Below are 11,968 nucleotides of genomic sequence, written 5' to 3' on the forward strand. Positions count from 1 at the left end.
CAAGTGAAAACCATGTGAAAAATGATGTTTTACAGCACACTGCAATTGGGGAAATGAGCATGAAAATTGTACTTTATTTACATGTTCAGAGGAAATTCTTCAGAGGTCTATGACTCAAGTCAAATCACAGGTAATTTCACCAAAACTTCTCAGTTTTTTTCAAGTCCAGAGAATTCCACATTCTCAATGAATGTGGAAATTTTAAGTGGATTCTGCTTAGATGTTCTAGTACCAGAAATCTTGAAGAAAAAAGGCTTTATCTGCTGGAGGAGACTAAGCAAGCAAAACAGCCCAGAAGCACTTGGGAAAATACAGTCCTTGGATAAAATTGTTTTGAAAGGGAGCGCAGAAAGAAATGAGACTAGAAATCATTCTGCAGTGTCAGCTCCATGGCTTTTCTGTGCCTTCTGCTTAACAAGGTTCACTTGTAAAGTAGCAGATGTAGGGTGTGAAAAATGGGTTTCTTTGGAGAAATAGACAATGGTAACTGAATTGCTACCAAAAAAATGAAAGGAAAAACAAGGAAGGAAAGAGAAGACATTCTTTTGGATTCATACATTTTTGTGAAGTTGGCAAGACTTGTGGGTGCCTGATGATAATTGCAAGGGGCCCTACAGGCACAAGCTCAAGCCAGGACTTACTCCTGTTAATCACAAAAGATGTAAAAGGACAAACGTGGCACACAATTAAGGCAGGCTATTGGAGAAGAGAAAACAGGTCACACAATAGGAAGATGCTCCTTCCCTCTTCATGCCTCTTGGCAATGCATGGCACCACAGCAGGCAACAGTGAAAGATGCCCTAGAAAGGTTGCACCAGGTCAGGAGGCACAATAATTGGGCTGGTTTAAGAAAAGAGGGATGCAGGAGTCAAAAAACCCCATGCCAGAATGAGTATTAATCACAAGACTGATGGTATTTGAACAATTTTTGGAGATTCAAACCAGAGATTCATCTTCTAGGAACAGAGCTGACGGATTTGTCTGAAGGTTGCAGCACTCATAAAACTTAATAAATCATATGGGAAAATGTAGGAAATCTGTCAGAACAAAGAAAAGACTCCCCTGAAATGTCATGGTTAGGTTTTCAGAATTAGCTTTTCAACACATGAACTTGCAATGAAATAAGGCCTGAATTTGGAGTACCAAGAGTTGTGAATCCAACCAAAATAACACTTTTGAATTTAGGGATTGTACTGAGAGTTTTTCTCAGGAAGAAAAAATGGATCATGTGTCTTCCCTTAAAGCTGTAATGATCCCATCTCTGAATCAGCTGGCTGGAATCTGCTTCCAGTAAAATCAGCAATGGAAGCCAAAATATCTAAGGAAAGATGAAATCAACTACAAATGAACAAAAAACAGTGTAAAAGTAGTGGGGGATGAAGGATTTTTATTTTTCTGGCCAAAAGGCTCTGATTGACACAGAGAAATAAGAATTTGAACCAGGAAGGTATGAGAGCTGCCCTGAAGTTATCAGAATCTAGAGTCCACCTCTTCTGGCTGAGATGCTATTTGGAGATGGACGAGACCCTGCAAAGGTTCCCAGACTTGTAAATGGCATTAAAACTGGAGATGCAAGCCCTCACAAGAGCTTGTAAGACTGTGAGCACTGCCAAATGTGTACCCAAGACTTCAGCTTAAGTCTTCCAAATTTAAGTCTTCCAATGCTCAAGTCTTCCAAACAGGCTAAATTTGTCTTGCAGCTAAACATTACTGGTTGGCCTAATCATCAGGAAAGACAACTGGTTTTGTACAGAAAATATATAAAAATAAAAGTACAGTGGTAAAAGGGATCTCAAGAGGAGGAAAATCTTGAAAGTTTGCATCCAAAATCTAAGCCACTGGTCCTACTCCATCAACTCTGAAGAAAAGATCAAATTACTAAATAGGATGCAACGCTGGGAATTGTCTGGAATCACACAAGTTTGCAGATACACAAGGAATTTTGCTGAAATTTAGACTTCAGTATAAGTTCTTAAAACTGCAGTGAAAGAACTCTGGATTTGTGTAATAAGCCAGTTGTGTTCACAGAGGACATCTGGTGTAATTTCATGTTTGGCATCCTCAGTCTCTCTTTACATATACAAGTTCAATATTTATCATAATTCACTCCACAATTTACTCCACTCCCAGTAAAAGGAAAGGAGAGTCCTCAATTCACTGGTGATAAATAAAAAAATTGATCTCTAGGTGTAATAATTTAATCAGCATGCAAGATTGGCAGAAAATACAACATTTGCATGTTCTTATTTTGCAGTTCTGAAGCATCATGATCAAATTTTTAAGACATCAGTTTGAATAGGTTTTTTTCTGAGAAAAAAAAATCAGCAATCAGTTCAAGAATTAATGGCATTTCTATGAAGGAAACATTCAACTTCAAGTTTTGGAGGTTTGGTTTAACCTGTGAAGGAAGTGTTTACAGAGGTTTTAGAAGAAAAGTAAAAATCCAATGAAGGAAGATGATTCATGGGCGAGGAAGTGTCAAGCCTCCTCTTAGAAGGCAAATCTGGAATAAATTCATAGTAAAGAGAATTTGGCAGTGAGGAGAGCAAGGAAACAAGGCATCTGCAAAGAGGAACTTTAATCTCTATGGGCTCTGGATCAAAATTAGCTGCAGCAATACATTTAGGGGTGGAAGGCATCACAGTGAGTTAATCTCAAGGTGTATAAAGTGACTGTAAGACACAAAATATCACTAAAAGGATGAAAATATGAAGTGAAGAGAAGGTCACTCAAAAAGGGCAGGTCCCAATGCTAAATAAATCATGCAAAGGTGCAAGTAAAACTCAGATTAGCAGCAAGCCAGCAGGAACTTACCCCTTTTGAGAGGTGAATGAGCTATTTTGATAGCATTACTCCCAAAGAGGTGTAAAGATTTAAAAAATCTGGCTGCCGAGTCAGAACGTCCTAAATGGAGTTTATTTAGATGTCTTGGAGCAGGATGTGTTTTCCTATGCCTGTTAGCACAATACAGAGGATTAACCTAATTACAGCTCCTCTCACCTTTTTGCCCACAGGCAAGGGCAATGAGAGAACATATGAAAGATTATTTAATGTGTAAAAACCCAGAGTGTCTCCTTTTTCAGTTCCACCTGGGTCCATTGTGCCTGTATCAAATTTATATCCACAAGGTGATATCTTGAGCCTTATCTCTGTAAATTATTATAAAATTCACACATAAACTCACTATATTCTGGCGCTGTTCTTGCTTTGTGCTGACCCCAGGCTCGTTGAGCTGGAGGGCTAATGCAAGAACAAAACACCTTCTATGAGTTTTTCATGAAATTTATAACCAGAGAAAATTGTCTTGACTAGATAAAGTGATACAGTTCAAACTATGAGTTGAGATTATGACATCACTAAAGGCAAAAATACAGAGAAAAAAACCATGGCAAACAGAGAAAATAGGAAAGATATATAAATAAACAATGCAGATGGTCCTGTGTCCTGCACAGAGGCAGAGAAAAGTTCATGAAATGGAAGGAGGTATCTGGCCATCTGTGCATGGATGGATTAAATGGTCTGGAAAGGAGGAATCTAGATCTTATGTACAAGTCCTGAGAGAAATTTTTGTCTATTACTCCCTTCATGATGGGCAAAGATTCTACTTGGACTTGGCATTTTCACCACTTGTGGACTTAGCATTTTCACCACTCCCTCTATAGCAGTGTCACCAGTGGTTTGCTAAGGACTAGGTCTTGGCAGATTGTCGAGTTTGCCTTGAGGTATGACTTGGAAAGAAAGTGAAATTGTCACTCATGGCAAGTTCTACTATGCCACACAAGTGTTTTTCTTTTCTTGGCCCCTGGGCTTTTAGAGAAGGGAAATTGAGGATGAACAAAATAAAATCAATTTGAACTCTGACTATAATTTAAGATTACAGATTAATGTTGACAAACTCATCCCTTGAATTATTTCAGAAGACTTACCAGAGGTCAAAACAGTAATAGTCTCTGTATCACACCCTATCTTATCAGGGATTAATGTGCTTTCAAAGAAAAGTTCACAAAAGCCTCCTTTCATTCTGAGATTTTCTTCCTAATCAGTTTTAATCAGATGAACTTTCATAACAAGTGCCCTTAGTAGTTAGACATTTCCCCAAACAACATGGGGTCATTTGGCCTAATGCAGTGTTTCCCTTGGTACATGAAAAAAAAAAAAAAAAAAAAAAAGAAGCTTGCCACAGCAAAAACAGAATTTTACTCAGTAATTCAGAGGAAAGTTTTGTTCTGTGACAGTAAAAAGATGGTCCAGATAGCACCAGAAGAAAATGACTCATGTTTAAGACAAAAGTCATCTGGTGCTTTCAGCATTCTTTCAGAATAGAGTTTGAAAGTTTATTTGTGGCCTAGGTAGGTCTTAAGGAACGAGCTGTAAATGTAAATATGGCCCCACAAGATAAATACAAAACACAAACAGGAGCTTTTACATAGCATTCAGCCCAGGATTCCTGTGACCCACAAATGAGCATGATTAAGAGAGAAACACACATTCAGTGTGACCCATTGAAGGTGGATTTCAGGAGCCTTGTGTGAGAGCAGGCAGAGCCCTCCCAGACTCTCCTCTGCATGCCACAAAATGCAGCTACAAGAGAGCCTTGCTCTGGAAATGATGGAGAGACAATAGACACCAATTTTCTGTGAATCCAGAAAACCCTTGAAAACACTATTAGAAAAACCAAGATGGTTAATCCAGGTGTAGAATGTACAGTGTCCAGCCAGATGCCTCTGTGTCAAGAGATGCAGTACCAACCCTGTGGGGTTAAACTCTCTCTTTATCTGCTGCATAACAGACATGGTGTTAGAGAGAGTGGCAGGCAACACCAAGCCCTGGGGAGAGTCATTCCATCTCTTCCCATCTCTGACATGCTCCTGAGTATTGCTCACATCTAATTTCACAGGAAGTGGTTGGACAGAGGATGTGTCATTCCAGATGTTTTTGCACATGAGTAACTGAATCTTGTGACCTTGACTGGCATCCTTGGAAATACTAACAATAAATAAGCCCACATGTATTGCAAGAACACAGTTTTTTACCCAAGCAGACATATTTTTTTTGGAGAAGCATGGGCTTTTCAGCATCTACTCCACAGCCTATTGCACGGACAGCATCCAGAGAGTGGAAAACATGTACTGCACTGTCATCAAAGTGCAAAATAACTTCCCTGTGTTTTAAAGTCTTTTGTAAAGTATTATCAGCTCAAGGTGAACCACAGTGACTGCATGTGACTGACTCAAGTCTTGCCAGCATGCCCTTTGTCTCATTCCACTTAACTCCTCTGATTCACTGCAATTTAGATTCTATTATCATCAAAAAAAAAAAAAAAAAAGGTGCAGGCTCGGAGTCAGCCTGCCTGAACAGAACCATTTCCTCACTGCTGCTTCCCAAGAACCAGATTTGATTCTAGAACAGAACCCTAACCCAGTACCCAGTGATCTTCACATCATCTTCCCCTTGTGCTTCAAAAAACTGGTTTTTAAATGTGTATGTGCACACAGCACATATCCACATCCACAAATGTATTCACAGATCAGAAATTAATTTGAAATTAATGCCAAAAGTAGTTGTTGCAATGTAGGAGTGAGAGTAGATGTGCTGCAAAAGTCAGTTCTAAACCATCATAAATACCATAATAATCATGTCAGTGGAGATTTAAGCTTTGACTTGGAAAACAGGATCCCTCACCTTGAATTCACAGAATTTCATTAAAAACTAAATTGGACTGCTGTGGGGAGGAGTAGGAATTGATAAAAATCTGAATCTGAGTCTGAAGTACAAAAACAGAGCTGTGTTTTCTCTAGGGAGAATGGATTTGGCACTGAGTTGATTCTCACCTTCTTTTGGAAGCCCTTCCCAGCCCACATCTGTAGAGATGCTTTATATAAGAATACATTCATAATTCTGGAGTTCTTCAGAGAGCTGGATTTGTCACTCCTTGTTCACAATGGACAGCACCATAAACGTCCTTGAATGTTGCAAGGAGTCATGGCCATCTGCCATGGTTCAGTGGTGGGTTAATGGTTGGAATCAATGAGGAATCAATGATCTTAGAGGACTTTTCTGACCTTAAAAATGCTCTTCCTTCCTTCCTTCCTTCCTTCCTCCCTCCCTCCCTCCATCCCTCCCTTCCTTCCGCCACTTCCTTCCGCCACTTCTTTCCGCCACTTCCTTCCGCCACTTCCTTCCTCCCTTCCTTCCTTCCTTCCTTCCTTCCTTCCTTCCTTCCTTCCTTCCTTCCTTCCTTCCTTCCTTCCTTCCTTCCTTCCTTCCTTCCTTCCTTCCTTCCTCCCTCCCTCCCTCCCTCCCTCCCTCTTTCCATCCTCCCTCCTTCCCTCCCTCCCTCTCATCCCAAAAATATTTAAGCCCAAACAGAAACAGATCTAATGCTAAGAAAGTGGGTTTGCTGTGCTGCACAGTCCACAGTACACACATTTCTGTGATGAAAAATGCTCATTTTGGTGCTGTGGTGTGGCACTTTGAGTCAGTAAGAAACACCTAGAAGTTCTCAAACATATATTTTAGATATTGCTGTAATGACCTGTGTTTTTAATAGCCCCCAAATGCTAATAGAAATGTTATTCCCTTACAACCCCTTCCAAAACTGTTATGAGATTGTATCTGATAGACTAATCCCCCCCCCTTCTAAGCACTTAAATAGAAATAAAAACTCTTCTTTTTTCCTCGTAGCACCAAAGGGAACAGGACCACCAACATTTTTTGCCTTCTGGTCATCTGGAACCAGTGCAATTTCTTTCTTTCTTTTTTTACTTTATCTTTTTTCTCCTTCTCTTTTGTTGAAAATTGTTGGAGTTTTACCACCAGCTTTTAAAGACTAACTTCACAATACAGTAAAGGAAGGATAAAAATGCAACAGATTAAAAGTAATTTTAAAAAATTAACCCCACGAAAACCAGAAAGTTCACAGCACAGGAGCCCCCTTCATAATTATATTCAGTGTTTTTGGAAAAATGTGTATTAAATTGTTCTAGTTTCTATCAAAAATTTGAAAATATCTGTATGGTAAGAGCAGCTATTTAACCCAATATTTAGGAAAGTGCTGAAAGAGTCTTTAAAGGCAGCCAAATAAGAAAGTTTTCACAAACTGAGCTCCTAGTGAATTAACCAAGGGAGGCCACATTTCCTTCAATAATCTGAAACGCAGAGCTTGAAACCATGCTGCCAACAGAATATGGTTTTCCTGGAAAAAAAAAGTGCAAACATATTCTGAGAGAATACCTTAAGAATTCTAATAATTTTTTTTTTTTAACAATAAATGGATAGGGAATTTTATGGCAGAGTGACTTTAGGAGCCCTATAGATTTAAAGCAGCAGAGAACATCAATCTGGTTTTCCATATCTAGTAGTTTCAATATTTGTTGACACTGCTGATTAACCCATTCTGTTTTTAAAAACAGGTCAAAAATCCTGTTGTGTCTCAACTTGTACTCTCCACAAAATCAGTGGGGTTTGTGTTTTAAGATGTTATTGGTTGGAAAACACAAGTCTTCTGCAGCACTTTGTGGTGTAAAAAGCCAAAATCAAAAACCAAAACAAACCAAAACAAAAAAAGAACAAAGAAAGCTGCATTTTCCCGTTTGTTAGTCCCATCCAAGGCACTTTTCTCACCTCTGTCCTATGCTGGAAATAATGACAGCTCATTCTGCCTTTGATGAGCAGGATAAAAGTGAATTGACACAGAGCGCCGCTCGATTTCGCGGCTCTGACAAAACTCGTGGAGTAACACGAGCAATTACCCGCAGCTTTTGAGTGCTGTGAGTAAACCTCTTGTCAGCAGAGGGTTTGCCTGCCCTGAGAAGCCAATCCTGCAGACTGGAGCCCCTCATGGGTGTGCTGAGCCTCTGGTTATTTGTGCACCACACAGGGAAATCCGCGCCACCCCAGCACCATCACCTCCCAAGGAAGCGCGGCTCTGGGTTGTATATGCGCTTCCCCCAGACGAAGGGAGGAATGATGAATCTGAATCTGTGTTCTCAGAAGGCTAATTTATTACTTTATGATGCTATATTATATTAAAGAATGCTATACTATACTAAAGAATACAGAAAGGATAGTTACTGAATGCTAAAAGATAATAATGAAAACTCATGACTCTCTCCAGAGTCCTGACACATCTTGGCACTGATTGGCCAATGAGTGAAAACAATTCACAACAGAATCCAAAGAAACAATCACCTCTGCGTAAGCAAACTCCAAACACATTCCAAAGGAGCAAAACAGAGGAGAAGAAAATGAGATAATAATTGTTTCCCTTTTCTCTGAGGCTTCTCAGCTTCCCAGGAGAAAATCCTGGGTGAAGGGATCTGTCAGAGAATGTGAATGTGACAGCTCTAGCCTCACCAGCACCTGGAAATGAGGATCTGATGATTGGGAAGCTCCTGGGACCAAGGAGAGCATCTTGTCTGGGTGTCTGAACAGAGAGCTTTTGGACTTGTGGGGCACAATTTCACATGAAAACTTGAAGTTCTGGAAAGATTCTTTGTCAAATGCCTGTTTCTTCTGTGGAATACGGTGATTTTTTGACATTGTTGATTCAGAAGGCTGCTTGCTATCACACTGGAAATCCAGGTTTTGTATTTCTTCCCCTACTTAAGACATGTTATCTCTTTTCCTGATTCCTAGATTCCTGATCCCCCCTTTTTCTTCCAAATGCCTGCTGTTTACAAGAGCTGAAAAGGAACGGAATGGCATCTAATCTTAACCCCGCATGTCCAAATTTATTTGTATTGTGGAAAAGGATTGTAGTATTGGCAGCTGCAAACCATTGTCACAGGAACACAAAGCAGACATTGATTTCCAACACCTTACACACTTCAAAGTGTGGTGGTGTAAACCTGGAATAAGTTCACACAAATGGAACGTTGTTGGGACAAGAGCATTGGCACCTCAGTAAAAGTTTGCTGCAGGTCAGACCCTAAAACACAGCCAGAAAAATGTTCTCATTACCTCTTGAGCTCTTAAGTAATCCAGAGGATTCAGTGGTAGAAATACTATTTAATTTCTTTCCTATGAACACTGATAAATGCTGAGAACACCAAATGTGCTTTAAAGGTTGGATTTTTTCTTTTTTTCAGTTTAAAACACTTTAATCTATAAAATTAAACTTGAGACACTTTTCTGCAGGAAAATTGCCTTTCCTAAAGAGTCTTTGTTTTTATACTCCCAATCTTAAAGAGGGGCAAGTGGATCAAAAGTTTTAAAAATCTAAATATAAAATGAACAATTTTGTTTCAGGTCAAGCAAATGGTATGGGTTAATATGAAGTGGTTTGCTCTTGTCTTAATTGAGAAAAACAAAAACGTTTTGATATCCTCTTGATGAATTCCAATACAATCTGGAGAGTGTTTTTCCCAATAACTGCCAGGCTGATTCATAAAATTCAAAGAGGCATCCAGAATTCTCTCATTCCTTCTCCCAGAAATGCTCAAGGGCCATCTAGGCTGAGGAAAACTGCACACAAAAAAAAAAAAAAAAAAAAAAAAAAAAAAAAAAAAAAAAAGAGAGAGAGAGAGGGAAGTGGTGAGAGGATCTTCAGAGGGGAAATACAATCTGTACCTTGGCAGATTTGTGATTGTTGGGTAGCGTTGAAAGGGGTCACTTTGAAATCAGGCCAATGGGTGACTCAGATCCCCTTGGTGGGCATCACCATGGAAATTTAGTGGGTTTAGACATTCTGATTATTCACTTTGAAAGGAATTTATTTGCAGGCTGGGACAGGATGGCTCCCGGTGTCGGTCCTGTTCTTAAAACACAAAACAAAGCAATAACCAAGGTTTGCAAACGAGCTGTCTCTGGGGCTTTTTTCAGCACGTACTTGTAAAAAACAGCATTCCAAGGGCATCTAATTTTGACATGGGGACCATGTTATATTCCTGAGTAAGGTGGGATGCCAAGGCTTTCTCAGAAGCACTGGCAGGCGATATAAGGAGAGCAGCATTTGTTATCTGTGCAGAAGGATTTCCACCACATGGGAGGAACAGTGCTGCCATTGTCCTCCTGGCAGGAGGTGCGTGCTTGACTGGGAGCAGAGTGTACCCAAAATGCAAGCCAACAGGAATGCCACCTTCCTTTGGCACCTGCCTCTGCAGGATGCTGCTGCTGCCACGTGGCCAAACACACAGCCTGTGCGTGTGTCCATCCAGCCTCCTTTGCTCTCCAGGCAGAGGGTGGGAAGGGAAACCTTGCGTGCCAGGCGGGTAAGAGTTCCAGCTGCTGGCAGTGCCCCTCAGGAGGGCTTCTCTCACCTGCCTGCCAGGCACCATAGCAACTGCCAGCCACAACCTGCAAACAGCCACCCAGAACACTCCTGTTTGTGCCCCGTTGCCATGGGCTGGGAGCTCCTGCCTTGAGGAGGAGGGCATGTGGCTGCATGCAGCTGCCCTTGGCTGCTGGGCACCCACCGAGGGCACACAGAGCCAGGGGTTGTCCCCACCCAGGGCATGGAGCCTGCTCAGGAAAACCAACCCAAATCCTGAGGAAAACAACCAAATCGTGTTAATTTAGTCACCGTAATTTAATTTATTACGTTAGCGAGGGAACAGTGTGCTTTTGGCTGTGTGGAATTTGGGTGTAAGAGGAGCAGATTTAGGACTGGTCTTTACCTTCAGGGCAGACCCACAGATAGTTTTAGCTGCAAGATGCTCGTGTGAGAGCAGTGGTGCCTGCAGGTTCCTGCTCCCTTCTCCACTTCTGAGTCATCTTGGCCTTTGTGTCTCACGAGGTCGCTCACCTGTTGGTAGCACCTGAGCACAGTGCTGCCTTTTTTAGGGACCAAGGGAACACACAGGGAGGTGTTATTGGCAGTCAGGTCAAGCATATTTGCTTCATCAGACTTAAGAGGAGAGAAAATATTTTTTAAGAATAAAATAAGTCCATAAAAATAGCAGGTAAGCATTTTAAAACCAGTGGCTCTAATCTTTTGAGACAAGATGCATGGGTTTGGGATCCTGGTTTCTCTCTGTGGTGCTCAGGTTAGTGGCAAAGATGAAAATGTAAAAAGCAACATATTTTGGTTTTAGGAATGAACCATGGGAGTGAGTGTTACAAAATGTTGTACTCTTCTTTAGACGTCATAAGAAACCCCTGATTTAAGTCTGTCTAAGATTTCTGCAAGTACTGACAATTACATCTTCAGCAAAAAGAACAGTTCATGAGGCTGTGATTAAATCCAGCACATCTTCCTGTCCATGCTGATATTTGAGGCCAGTACCAACTTGGGAGAAGAACTTTCTGTTGAGCTGCAATTGGTAGATGTAACTCATGTATCCTTTTTTTTTTCTGCTTTTTTTAAATAAACCTGTGGTAAATGGGCAATGCTTTCCCTCAGGGAAATGTTCTCATCAGCTTGATTCATGGAAAGTTACTCATCTTCCTACTTAAGAGAAAGAATATGTATTTAATTCCTGAGAATAGACTATTACATCACATGAGCAAAGATGGTTTAACAGGAGGCAAAGCTGTGAGAACTTCCAAAGGCAGCAAAGTTTGCTATGCAATGAGATGCTCTTCAGATGAGTTTGTGTAACATCTATAGGAAACACTTCCCAATTAGTGTATTAAAAACATTCTTGTCCCATGAGATGACCTAGTACTACTGGCCTTTTCCACCTCATATCTTGCTTGAAGTGCAAGTTACAGCAGATATTCTTGCATTACTTAACTAATTGTCATCACTTGCTTGAGTCATTCCATTATATTATTTGTGGTGTCCCATGAAAGTCTTGTAAAAGTGTGCTTGTGCATCATTATTATGGGGTACTGATGCTAAACTGGGAAAATGCCATGAGGTAAATGCTTAATAAATCATTGACCTCTGAGAAATGCATGTTACAAACAGGTTATGTGTACTTGGAAATATAACATGGATGAAGAAGACCCACCTGAGCTTGTGAGCTCTGGTTATTGACAGAACAAACTGGTATGACAGTAAATTTTCTGAAGTACAGGACAAAAG

Source organism: Haemorhous mexicanus, chromosome Z, assembly GCF_027477595.1.
Source record: "Haemorhous mexicanus isolate bHaeMex1 chromosome Z, bHaeMex1.pri, whole genome shotgun sequence".
Taxonomy (NCBI): Eukaryota; Metazoa; Chordata; class Aves; order Passeriformes; family Fringillidae; genus Haemorhous; species Haemorhous mexicanus.